The sequence below is a fragment of the Drosophila rhopaloa genome, unplaced genomic scaffold (assembly GCF_018152115.1).
Source record: "Drosophila rhopaloa isolate 14029-0021.01 unplaced genomic scaffold, ASM1815211v1 contig_155, whole genome shotgun sequence".
Classification (NCBI taxonomy): domain Eukaryota; kingdom Metazoa; phylum Arthropoda; class Insecta; order Diptera; family Drosophilidae; genus Drosophila; species Drosophila rhopaloa.
Window position 1 is genome coordinate 13,592,520 of NW_025335034.1, and position 12,235 is coordinate 13,604,754.

Genomic DNA, 12,235 nt, shown 5'->3' on the forward strand with positions numbered 1-12,235 from the left:
CTCCAGGTAAGCCTCATGTCTAAGTGTATGCCGAGATAGGTGACTTCGTCTGCTTGTGGAACCGGCTTGTTGTTTAGCGCCAGTGGTGGGCATTTCGACAAGTTTAGTGTAAACGTAATGTGCTTACACTTTTGCTCGTTGACTCTGATACGCCAGTCTGCGAGCCATTTTTCTACAGCTACCTGGTGTTCTTTTAAATGGGCTGTAGCTGTTTTTGGGCATTTCGAGCGGCTGACAATAGCAGTGTCGTCAGCAAAGGTTGAGATTAGGGTCTGGCGGCTTGTTGGAATGTCTGCCGTGTAAAGGATGTACAAGATTGGACCAAGCACACTTCCTTGGGGTACTCCAGCTTCGATGTAACGGACGTTTTACATCTCACGGTGATAACTCTGTTTCTGAGGTATGACTCAAGCAACTTGTGAGTGTTTTCCGGTAGGAGGGTTTTGATTTTGTATACCAGACCGTCGATCCAGACGCGATCAAATGCTTGTGATACGTCCAGAAATAAGGCACTGCAATATTGCTTGTGTTCGAAAGCCGTCCGAATTTCAGATGTTAAGCGGTTTACCTGTTCGATAGTTCCATGCTTTTCCCTTAATCCGAATTGGTGCAGAGGGATCGTTCTGTTGTTTTGAAGATGTGTTACTAGATGAACAAGAAGCAGTTTTTCAAATAGCTTTGATAGACATGGGAGCAGACTGATGGGCCGATGAGCAGACCGAAGGCTGGGATTTGTCTTTTCCTGGCTTCGGGATCATTGTAATGACAGACTTTTTCCATTGGTCAGGAAAGTAGCCCCATTTCAATATTGAGTTAAATATAAATGCGATGCATCTGACTGCGCATGCAGGTAATTCAATTATCATTTTTGGAGAAATAAAATCGTGACCAGGAGCTTTCTTTGGGTTTATATGTTCTTTAATAGCCTTAAGTATTGTGCTGGTTTCAAGGGTAACTGGGGAGGACGGCGACGCTAGCGAGACATTCGGTAGAGTGAATTGGTTGGATGGCGGGTGAGGCTTGAAGACGTTTTCCAAGTGATGGGCAAAAGTGTTAGCTCTTTCTTCGTCACTGCACGCCCAGGCACCTGTTTGTGATCGAATTGGCCAATCGGGATCTATTGGTGGTTGCATGTTTGGGTGAGCTCTCCATGGTGGGAATTTATTACCCGTCGGGGATAGTTTCGCAATGTAGTCCCGTTGGTTCTGGTTCTTTTCGGTAGAGAGGGCCTTCGACAATTTTCGAGATGCTTCATTAAATCTTTTCTTAGTAGCTGGGGACCGATGAGTCTGCCAGTCTCTGCGGAGTCTACGTTTTTCAAGTAGGAGAGACTCGATCTGGATACTTGAGCGTCCAGTTCTTAGCGGGTTTGTGGATGAGGGTTCTGGCGTAGAATGTTTGGCGGCAGAGGACATTACGTCCGTGAGGTGTTTAAGCGACTTATCAATTCAGAGGAAATTTCAGGATCAAGTTCGATGTGTGCACTTACATATTTTTTGTACCTCAGCCAGTTTGTTTTGTTTGATGTTAGATGTTGGGGCGTTCCAGAAGCTGCGGCTGTTCAGATAGACAGAGGAGAACTGGAGAGTGGTCCGATGTAAGCTCTTCTAAGGTTTTTACTTTTATCAGTCTGTGCGAGACTCTTCTAATAACAGCGAAATCGATAATGTCAGGTTGTTTATTTGGATCTGTGGGCCAGTATGTAGGCCTAGCTGGTGAGACAAAGTCAAGCGTATTACCAGGAGTGATGATAGCGTTGTATAATTGGCGGCCTTTGGGGTTGATAAGACGAGATCCCCAGTGGGGATGCTTTGCGTTATAATCACCGGCAGCTATAAAGCAGCGTCCTAGTGAGTTGTAGAAATTCATAAACTTATTTTTTGCAATACTGAAGCGTGGGGGGCAATATATGGCGGATAGGGTAAGTGGGCCGCCAATTAGGTTTATACGTAGGGATGTGGCCTGCAGGTAGTTAGTAGCGAATGTCTCCAAGGGATGATGTTTTATGCGTTGTTTTATGAGTATACCGGTACCTCCGTGTGCTTTACCGTCCGGGTGGTTGGTCGCGCGGAATATATATCCGATGATATGGAAGTAGTTTTTATTAGTTAGATGGGTTTTAGAAAGTAGCATGATATCGATATTGTGGCTGTTTAGGAGCTGTAGGAATTCGTTTTTGTGCCGGGAAACGCCGTTTGCGTTCCAGAAGCATATTCTTAAGGAGTCCATTTATACAGACTTTTGTTTGATCAGCAGTTCCATTAGAAGGCTCTGGTTTCGCAGTAGTTCTTGAAGGGAACTTTGAATCGTCATCATGACGTTTGCAAGAGTAGCTAGTGTAGATTCTAGACCGCTAAGTGTTTGTGGGGGAAGAGTTTGGTTTTGCTGCGTAGAAGGTTGAGTTGTTGTTTGGCCATTTTGGCTTAAGAGCGGAAAATCATTTAGGTTTGGTATGGGTGGCTGTGGAGGCAATGCTGCAGGCTGGGCGGTAGATGTTGGTGAGATTCCAGGGTAGCGGAGTGCGTTGGCAAAGGAGACACCAGGAGTGGTTGTTGATGGGGTGAAGATGTTTGGTTGAGCAGAGTGTTGAGCGGCGAATGGATTACTGCGTCTCTGATTTAGGCGGCTCTTGAGTTCTTTGTAGACGGGACAGCCCCGGTAGTTGGCAGTATGATTTCCCCCACAGTTACTGCATTTCCTCAGAGTAGGGTCTTCTTTGTTTCCCAGGCATGCTTCAATGCAATGCAAATCTCCACAGGCGACACAAACTGGTCGCAGGGTGCAGTAGGTTCTTGTATGCCCGAACTCCTGGCAGTTTGTACACTGTACGGGGCCGTTCCGCTTATGCGGTTCCTCTACGGTGATTCTTCGGTGAAGGAGATATTGCAGATTGTAAATAGGATGCACTGCATTTTTCTTTAGAGGTTTCGTCTCTGGGGCCAGCTCAATCTTAAACAGTGGTTGAGGAATTTTATCCCTGTTTACTATGTTCACGATGTGCTTAACGTCGAAGCCTTTTTCCGTGAGGCCTTCAGCTATTTCTGCTACCGCAACAGTCGATTCTATACCTTTAAGTATAACTTGTAGGCCTTTCTTACTTTTTAGTTGGTATGTGTAGTAATTTATAAGCTCATTGTCGAGATATCTTGTTACAGAACGGAAGTTGTCTTCGTTGTTAACCTGGAGTTTTGCTTCTAATATGTTTCCTCTTTTTAGGGTGTTGATATAGAAGTGATTAGGCCCGATTACTTGTTTAAGCTTATTGATCAGATCGACACTGTTGTGTTTCCTAATATATATTGGCGGTGGCTTTACAGCTTTCATGGCTTGAGGCGCCTGACCCTTGTCTTCTTCGGTCTCGCCAAGTATGGCAAATCTGTTTTCGGATGTTCGTGTGTTGCCTAAAGTTTTCGGTACTTTTTGCAAATTTGAGTTTACGTGGAATAAGCTTTCTTTTTATTTGTACATACCGATCGATCCCCGTCTGTACGAGAGTATTATTCGTAAGAGGGTCAGTAGAGCTGAGTTTTGCTTGTGGTGTTGAGATAGGCCACTGGGTAGCCGCAGACGTTAAAGTTGTTGTTGTCGTTGACGTCGCTGTAGTAAGAGAGGGTACAGTGCTGGTGGGCGCACAAGCCGATGTAGTCGGTGCATCGATGAGAGAGAGAGGTGACGGGCATTGTGAACTCCACGACTGAGTAACGGCAGCGCTGCTTGAGCATAAAATCGCTGGTGACAGTGAGCGGGCTCTTTCGGTAGCGGTCAGTGACGTTGATTTTGTTGTTGCCTCCGATGAGTCAATTGAAATGTAAGCATTGTTCCGTGCAGAAGACAGCCGCCGTTCGTCTAGTTGTATTTGTTGCCGATCGCGACTCGGCTTCGTGGCTTTACCGGTTGCACTTGTTAATATTTTATTTGCGTTCGACATTTTTAATTGTTTTTGATTAACTAGATCTGTTTTAAATTTAGTTTTAATCACAAGGAGGTGTTGACCTTGGGATATGGCATTGCTGCCAGCGTCTTTTCGCTATTTTTCTTATTTTTGGTGGTCACTTTGTAGATTTTTGGAAGTCTTTCGGCAGGGCGAGCAAAAAGACACGTCTACGCGGTTCGGTGGTTCGGTGGTTATCGTTATACCTGAGTTGGTAGCGTCAAAATATTTTTTGTGTAGTGTAACCAAACTTGAGCGCGGTCTTTTAACTTGGACATTACCAGCATGCGAACTAGATCGTCGTTCAGTTTGAACATCTTAATAATGGCATTAAGATGAGCAATCCATGTCCTAACTGGTACTCTGTTGTTGGGAGCACCGTCAAAAACAGGGAGCATTTCTGTCACCATGGTCAGCAAAAGATTATTATTAGAAAATGATGAACAAAATCTGGCATCCTCGACGACGACATTTTCTAAATCCAATGGGACAACATTGTTATTTGGTGTGGCCAAAGTTGTGTGAAGTTGCGGTCACACTGTCCAACGGCTGACGCCGATAAACTTCCATTTTCAGCAGCTCGTTTTCCAATTGGAGCGATTCCAACTGACGCTTCATGGATTCCAAAGAAACTTCTGGAACGTTCTCGTTGTTTGGAATTACGCCGATGTTTTGGCAAGCAAGCGTCGTAGCCCCGGCTTCATTGATCTCGTTTCCTCGGTCTGCTGACGAATTGGGTATTTCCTCGGACGCAGCTTCTGTCTCGGAGATGTCCTTGGGATCCAATGTTGGGCAAACTCCACGGGCCTCGGGAGGGACCCCATTCAGACGCGATGCAAGCTCCGCCTTGTTGCCGCTTTTCTGCTTTCCGAGGTTTTCCAGCCATCTTCGGAGTTCTGCTGCACTGTAGTCGTCTACACCGATGGTTTCCATTTTTTCGCACTAAATTTTATTTTAATTTTACTCGTAGGCTGAGTATAGTGCAAATTTTTTTTTTTTTTTTTTGCAGTAATCTTACTTCTGAAATTGTAGGTGGCACAAATACGTCTTATTGATTCAGTGGTCGCAGCAAAAGTGAGTTTATTCGTTTCCAAATTATGCGTGCTTAGCCTATTTCACAAGAGTGGAACTTAAACTGATCGTACGTGCGAGACCGAGATAGACATTCGGTTGACAATAGGTTTCGCACAAGATTAAAGGATACATACATAGGATATAATAATTATGGAACTTATCTTAGAGTATGTATTTACAATAGGATCCTTAGTTTAAGTGTAGGTGTATATTTACATGTATGTATGACTGCTTGCTACAAATATATATACTTTATAGGGTCGGAGATGTATCCTTCACTGCGTTGCACACTTTTGACCAAAATTAAAATACCCTTTGCAAGAGTATAAAAACAATCAAAAACTTCACCATTCAAATCTCACCCGCACCCCTCAAAAAATAAATACTCAGCATCCTTAAACCTTCCACAAACACTACCAACAAAATACAAATAGCAGAGCTATTTTGCAAAAACTTTTCCGAAACATCACAATCACTTATACATCATCATCAAAAGAGCAAAAGAAATAAAAAAACCAATAAAAACCAATTGAATTAGATCTGTTAAAATACGGCTTATCTAGTCTTCATGCGTGGATACGATTCTTTGAATGTGTTTTACATATATCCTACAGACTTTCAATCAAAAAATGCAAGTTTGTGGTATAGATAAGCCTGAGGTGGAAGCTAGAAAAACCAAAATACAGGTCAAGCTTAGGAAGGAAATTGGCATATTAGAGGACATACCAATGTCTGGTAGTGGCAATACCAACAATGGTAATACTGCTAGACGTTTTTTCAGCCAACCTGATTTATATAGTAGCTAGCATTACAATTTTAGTGTCATTTTACTTGCCTTTACTTGTGGATATGAAATCAATATTGATGCATTCAGTTCATATGCCATGAAAACAGCTGAAATGTTTGTCAGTTTACATCCATGGTATTACATGTCATCTTCTGTCCATAAGATATTAATACATGGTGCAGACATCATAAATCATGTGGGTCTTCCTATTGGTATGATGTCTGAAGAAGCTCTTGAAGCCAGAAATAAGGATTTCCGGAATATACGGGAGAATCATTCTCGAAAAAATAATAGATGTAATATAATACAATGGAAGATGTCATGCACGCCTTGCTGGTATCTTCTGATCCACTAATTACATAATTATCTAAAACGTTTACAAAGTCGGCGAAGCTTATTCATTTTCATAACGTCTTCGCTGGACTGCTAATCAATTTTCCAAAAATTAATAATGATTCGGATTGTTCTGATTCAGATTAAATGTCACATTATATATATTAAAACTAAAAAAAAATATAAGTAAAACTTACTAAATTAAGGCAGGCTTGCACCTTGTTGGCGCCCAAAACCTGATTTTTTCTGGAATTTATTTCTTGGAAAGTATGGTAGGCGTGGGAATAAAATTTTAGCCAGTTGTAGGGTACAGTTTATTGAAGCTACACAATTTTTTTGAGTGCGATCCAAGCGAAGGGGGGAGGGGGAGTACCGAACAATGGCGGCATGTCCGCGAAAAACTCGTCCTCATGGCGGATTTTTTGGAATTTTAAGAAATAATCTGAAACGCAAAAAACGAATATATACTTAATCATACACTTGCTCGCATGGCTTGAACTAGGATAATTGAAAAAACATAAAAAATGCAAAAATTATGAGCTTTTGAAAAAAAAATCGGTTTTTTCCTCATTTTTTCGTTACTCATTATTTTTTTAAATAAACAATTTTTAATATTTTCAAAAGATCCTAGTCTATACCATGCACATACTTCTGAGGAACATGTATAAAAAATTTCATGACGATTGCTCAATTTTTTCGGCTTGTACGACTTCCGCCAACTCGGAAAACATGGTTTCGAGAAAAACGCGTTTGAAAATTTTCACTATAATGGCAACGCGCTTGACACCGGTCCACCAAACGGCCGATAACTTTCGTAATTCAAGAGATTTCGACTTGAAATTTTAGGAGAGTAAAATTAAAACATGTATGTATCCGAAACTGCAAAAAAAAAAATTTGATTTTTTTGACTTCACAAGGTGCAAGCCTGCCTTAAAAAAAATCACTCATTTACACTGTATGTATATGAATGTTTTTAACATTTGTATGGGGCTGTGGGAAAAAACTAACGTATCACGATGCAATTTAGAGGATTTACGTAAAATAGGCTAAAAGCTGTAGGTACAAAGTTTCATTGAAATATCTATTCATTTACTCGATTTATTAATAAAATTCCGCTAGCAGGGCTTTTGGACAAACTGTGCGCTTCACACTTTTGACCAAAATTATAATACCCTCTGCAAGGGTATAAAAAACCTGGACAAAAAGACCGAAGATAGAATTATTAATCTCCAAAATGACATTCCTAGCAAATACATCTCCCAAGCATGCAAATATAGTTTAATCATACCAATTGCCAAACCAACTACAGACACAATGTTAATTCATGCCGGCCTATCTCACTGAAATCATGCCTTTCAAAAATTCTGGACAAAATTATAGCAAAGAGACTGTGGTGGTTTGTATTAAACGACAAACTAATCTACAATAGCCAAACGCGTTTCAAGAAGGGAAATGTACTACAGACAGTCTACTCCTAGTAGACCACCAATTAGATCAAGCCATCTCTAGAAGAAACCAACCTCCATAATTTTATCAGATTTCGGTAAAGCTTTCGACTGCAAGGGAAACACTCCAACCTAGACCAACTACTAGCTTGGAAAACTGGGCATAATATAACGAACTACGTAAAAAAATACATGACTAATAGTTGTGCGCATCAACTACGATCTCTTCTCCTTCCAACCTATACAAAATTGCATTCCACAAAGCTCCCCACTCTCAGTCAATCTCTTCACAATAGCGCATATGCAGACGACTTCAATATCAATATAAAAACAAGAAAGAAAAGCTAACTTCGGGCGGAGCCGAAGTTGATATACCCTTGCAGAATATTCTGTAAATTATAATCTCAAAAACTATTCATATGATGCATTCTTAATACTCATAAAAAATCCCAACTTCCTAACTTTCAAAACACCAAAGTTATGGCATTTCCAATGGTTCAGTTATATGGCAGCTGTAGGATATTGTCGACCGATCCCTGCCGTTCCGACTTATAAACTGCGTGCAAAGGAATGAAGGGTGTGTGCAAAGTTACAATTCGATATCTTTAAAACTGAGAGACTAGTTCGCGTAGAAACAGACGGACGGACAGACAAACGGACAGACGGACATGCTTATATCAACTCAGGAGGCGATCCTGATCAAGAATATATATACTTTATAGGGTCGGAGATGTCTCCTTCACTGCGTTGCACACTTTTGATCAAAATTATAATACGCGCTGCAAGGGTAGCTTGCATGCACAGATTTTCTGGAAGATAGACGAGACCTCATTACATCACAGCTCACAAAAACCCTAATCAACGCTAACAATTATAACAATATTAAAATCCTACTGCCGTTTAAACAACAACAAATATCCACGCAAACCTCACCACCATGGAAAACGAACCTTTCAAAAATTGACACAACACTAAATATGTTCAATAAAAACAACACGACCCCACAAACATTCAAAACACTATTCACAGAAAAGCAATCCAATGATCTCTACACCTACATTTACACAGACGGATCTCAAAAAAACGAAATTACCAGCCTCGCTGTTCCCAAAGAAGCTGAATTTAGCAAACGACACATCCTACCCTGCTTCTCATCAGTCTTCACAGCGGAGATTCTAGCTTCATAGAGGACCCAGGGACTTACAAAAATAAAAGGAGAAAATTCTGCATATGCTCAGACTATCTATCTGCTATTGAATCCATCAAAAGCTTGAATCACTACACATCACACGACCGCAATTTCCTACAAAAATTCAACACCAAATTCAAACTCCTTTGGATACCAGAACACGTGTGTGGTGTACCAAGAAACGAACTCGCAGAAAAACCTTAAAACCTTAACACACAGGACATACTTAAATATTGGTTGTCAAATAACTCCCTTCCGCTTTTTTGCTTGGTCTTTATTAATCAATGCTTTATTAAAAATAAAACAGTGAACGGATTTAGCTAAAATATGCGCCGTTTTGTTCGATAATGTGTTCCCATTTAGACGGCAACTATAATACCCCCCTCGTAGGAAATTCTCTCCTTATTTGCGAAAAACTCTGACAGCCACTTTTTACAACCTTCTTTTGAGCCCAACTTTACACAAGTAAGGGCATTCGCCATGGACAGGAACAGGTGGTAGTCACTTGGCGATATGTCCGGGCTATATGGTGGATGCGATAAAATCTCCCATCCGAGTCCCGTAGCTTCTGACGAGTCATCAAAGAAGTGTGTGGTCTGGCGGGTGTCCTGGTGAAACACTACACCCTTCCTGTTGGCCAATTCTGGTCGATGCGTAGTAGATGGTAGAAATAAGCTTCTGGCCATATGGGAGCAGCTCATAGTGTATGATTTCCTTCCAATCCCACCAAACACAGAGCAAAACTTCCCTGGCCGTCAAACCCGGCTTGGCCACTGTTTTGGATGATTCACCGGCCTTCAACCACGACCGTTTTCGCTTGATATTGTCGTATGTGATCCAGTTTTCGTCGCCAGTCGCCATCCGTTTCAAATGGGTCGAGTTCATTCCGTTTCAGCAGCATAACGCAGGCGTTGATTCTGTCCAACAGGTTTTTTGCGTCAAATCATGCGGCACCCAAACATTTTTTTTGTATCCAGCCTTCTGCAGATTGTTTAAAACGGTTTGGTGACTAACCTCTATCTCCTCGGCGATGTCACATGCCGGTCTAGCTCGATGTTTTCCATGATTTGATCGGTATTCGTCGTCACAGGTCTTCCGCCGGCTGGCTTATTCAGGGTGTCGCTTTCACCGGCTCTGAATCGTCGAAACCATTCCTCCGCGGTTCGAAGTGATAGAGTACCATCCCCTTAAACACCATTAATCTCACGGAATGTTTCTCTAGTGGATATACCTTTTACGAAGGAAAACTTTAAAACAGCACGAATTTCGGCGTTAGCGAACTCCATGTTTACACATGTTTAACTTTTCAACGCAATAACCAAACATGTTATGAATAGCGTCGTTTTGTAGGTTATGTCAAGACCTTTCAATCGATATATAGCATTGCCCAATACCGATAGCTCTTTGCACAAAGCCGCCAAATTGAAAAACAAAAAAGCGGAAAGGAGATATTTGACAACCTGATATATAACAAGAAAGAAAAGCTTACTTCGCGCGGAGACGAAGTTGATATATCCTTGCAGAATATTCTGTAAATTATATTCTCCAAAATTATTCATATGATGCATTCTTAATACTCATAAAAAATCCCAACTTCCTAACTTTAAAAACACCAAAGTTATCGCTCAGTTATATGGCAGCTATAAGATATAGTCTGCAAATCCTTATGAATTTGATTGTCGGATTGATTGGCCAAATATAAAACCCATAGAAAATCCCAACTTCCTAACTTTACAAACACTAAAGTAATGGCATTTCTGATCAATCAGTTATATGGCGGCTATAGCATATACTCAGCCGATCCTTATGAAATTTGGTAGGTCGGATTGATTGGCCAATCATAAAACTTATAACAAATTCCAACTTTCTAACTTTACAAACACCAAAGTGATGGCCTTTCCGATCGTTCAGTTATAAGACAGCTATAGGATATAGTCGGCCGATCCCGGCCGTTGCGACTTATATACTGCGTGCAAAGGAAAGAAGGGTGTGTGCAAAGTTTTAATCCGATATCTTTAAAACTGAGAGACTAGTTCGCGTAGAAACAGGCAGACGTACAGACAGACGGACATGCTTATATCAACTCAGGAGGCGATCCTGATCAAGAAAATATGTACTTTTTAACCTAAACTTGGATTTAAAAAAATTAAAGAAAATCAACTCAACAGCTACAACATTTTGATATAATAAATTGTCCATTTCACGAAGAGATCAAATAGAAATCACACGGTTCAGACTAATACACATACAAGTAGTGCTTCGACCAAACCCAACCGTCAACCTGCCAGTTTTGCAATGGCAAACTATCACTGGAACACCTACTGTCCACCGTTAACTCTTTTAGGAGCCAAAGAAGCAATATTTTTAAAAATATTAACCCAACTCAAGTGAAGGAGCTACAAAATTTGTAGGGTTTTCACAGAAAAAAGAGATAAGGCAGCGATAAGAGCGTTGGCGCGTATTCTTACCTTTTCGAGTGCAACATCCCTTTAATTGGTAATCTAGTACCGGTGTGGAAAAAAGGTTACAGAATTGGGTGTTTTATTTAATTTTGTAAGTCCGCCTTTAATAATCGTCGTTGTACACAAATAAGTTAATTTTTTCTTTTTTATGCTGTGCTATTTATTTATTGAATAAGTGTATCAAATCTTATAGTAATCTAACTAACAGTTGTAGGCGGGTTCTGCTGGAAACCCTAGTCAATCCTCTTGCGAGATAATTTGGGTGTACGGAGAGTTTTTCTTTGTAGTTCGTTTTTTGTTTGTCTATTTCATCTTTTACTGCAAGAATGCCGAGATCTCTGTGGATGTTTTGGTTGCGAATATACCATGGTTCCCAGTGATTTTCGATTGTGTGCGCTGTATGATGTCAATGTTGCTGCTACTCGCGTTCCCCCATATCTGGGAGTCATAAGTCCAGATAGGCTTGAGAGTGAAGTTGTAGTCCAGCAGAGTCCGCAGAGCCGATCGAGCAGTTTATATTTATTTTTGATTTGATATTGTGACGGCGATTCCGATGCCGCCACAATTATTCCCGATCCCCACGGAGGGGAGGAGGAAATATGCGTATTTTTGTTATTTATATTATTGTTATTCCTTTGATTTTTTAGCTTTAAGAGAAAACAATGAATTAATAATTAGAATAATAAGCCTAGGCAAAAACAAACATAAGTACATTATTTAATAAGTGGAAAAGAGAGGGGAGAGCGGGGAAGAGAGGAGAGCGGGGAAGAGAGGAGAGCGGGGAAGAGAGGCGAAACCGGGAACAACTCCTACGCAGTTGCCTAAGGAATTCACCCCAAAAAGAGCATGAGAGAGGAGTAAACTGAACGACTTGAACGGAGTGCAAAGCCCACCTCAGCGACTGCGCGGTCGACGACAACGGAGAGCGAGAGGGAATATCGAAAAGCGAGCCGGGCAGAGCAGAATAGTTGCTGTTGCCAAAAGGAGAAAGGGAGTCGCGAGATCAAACTTCAC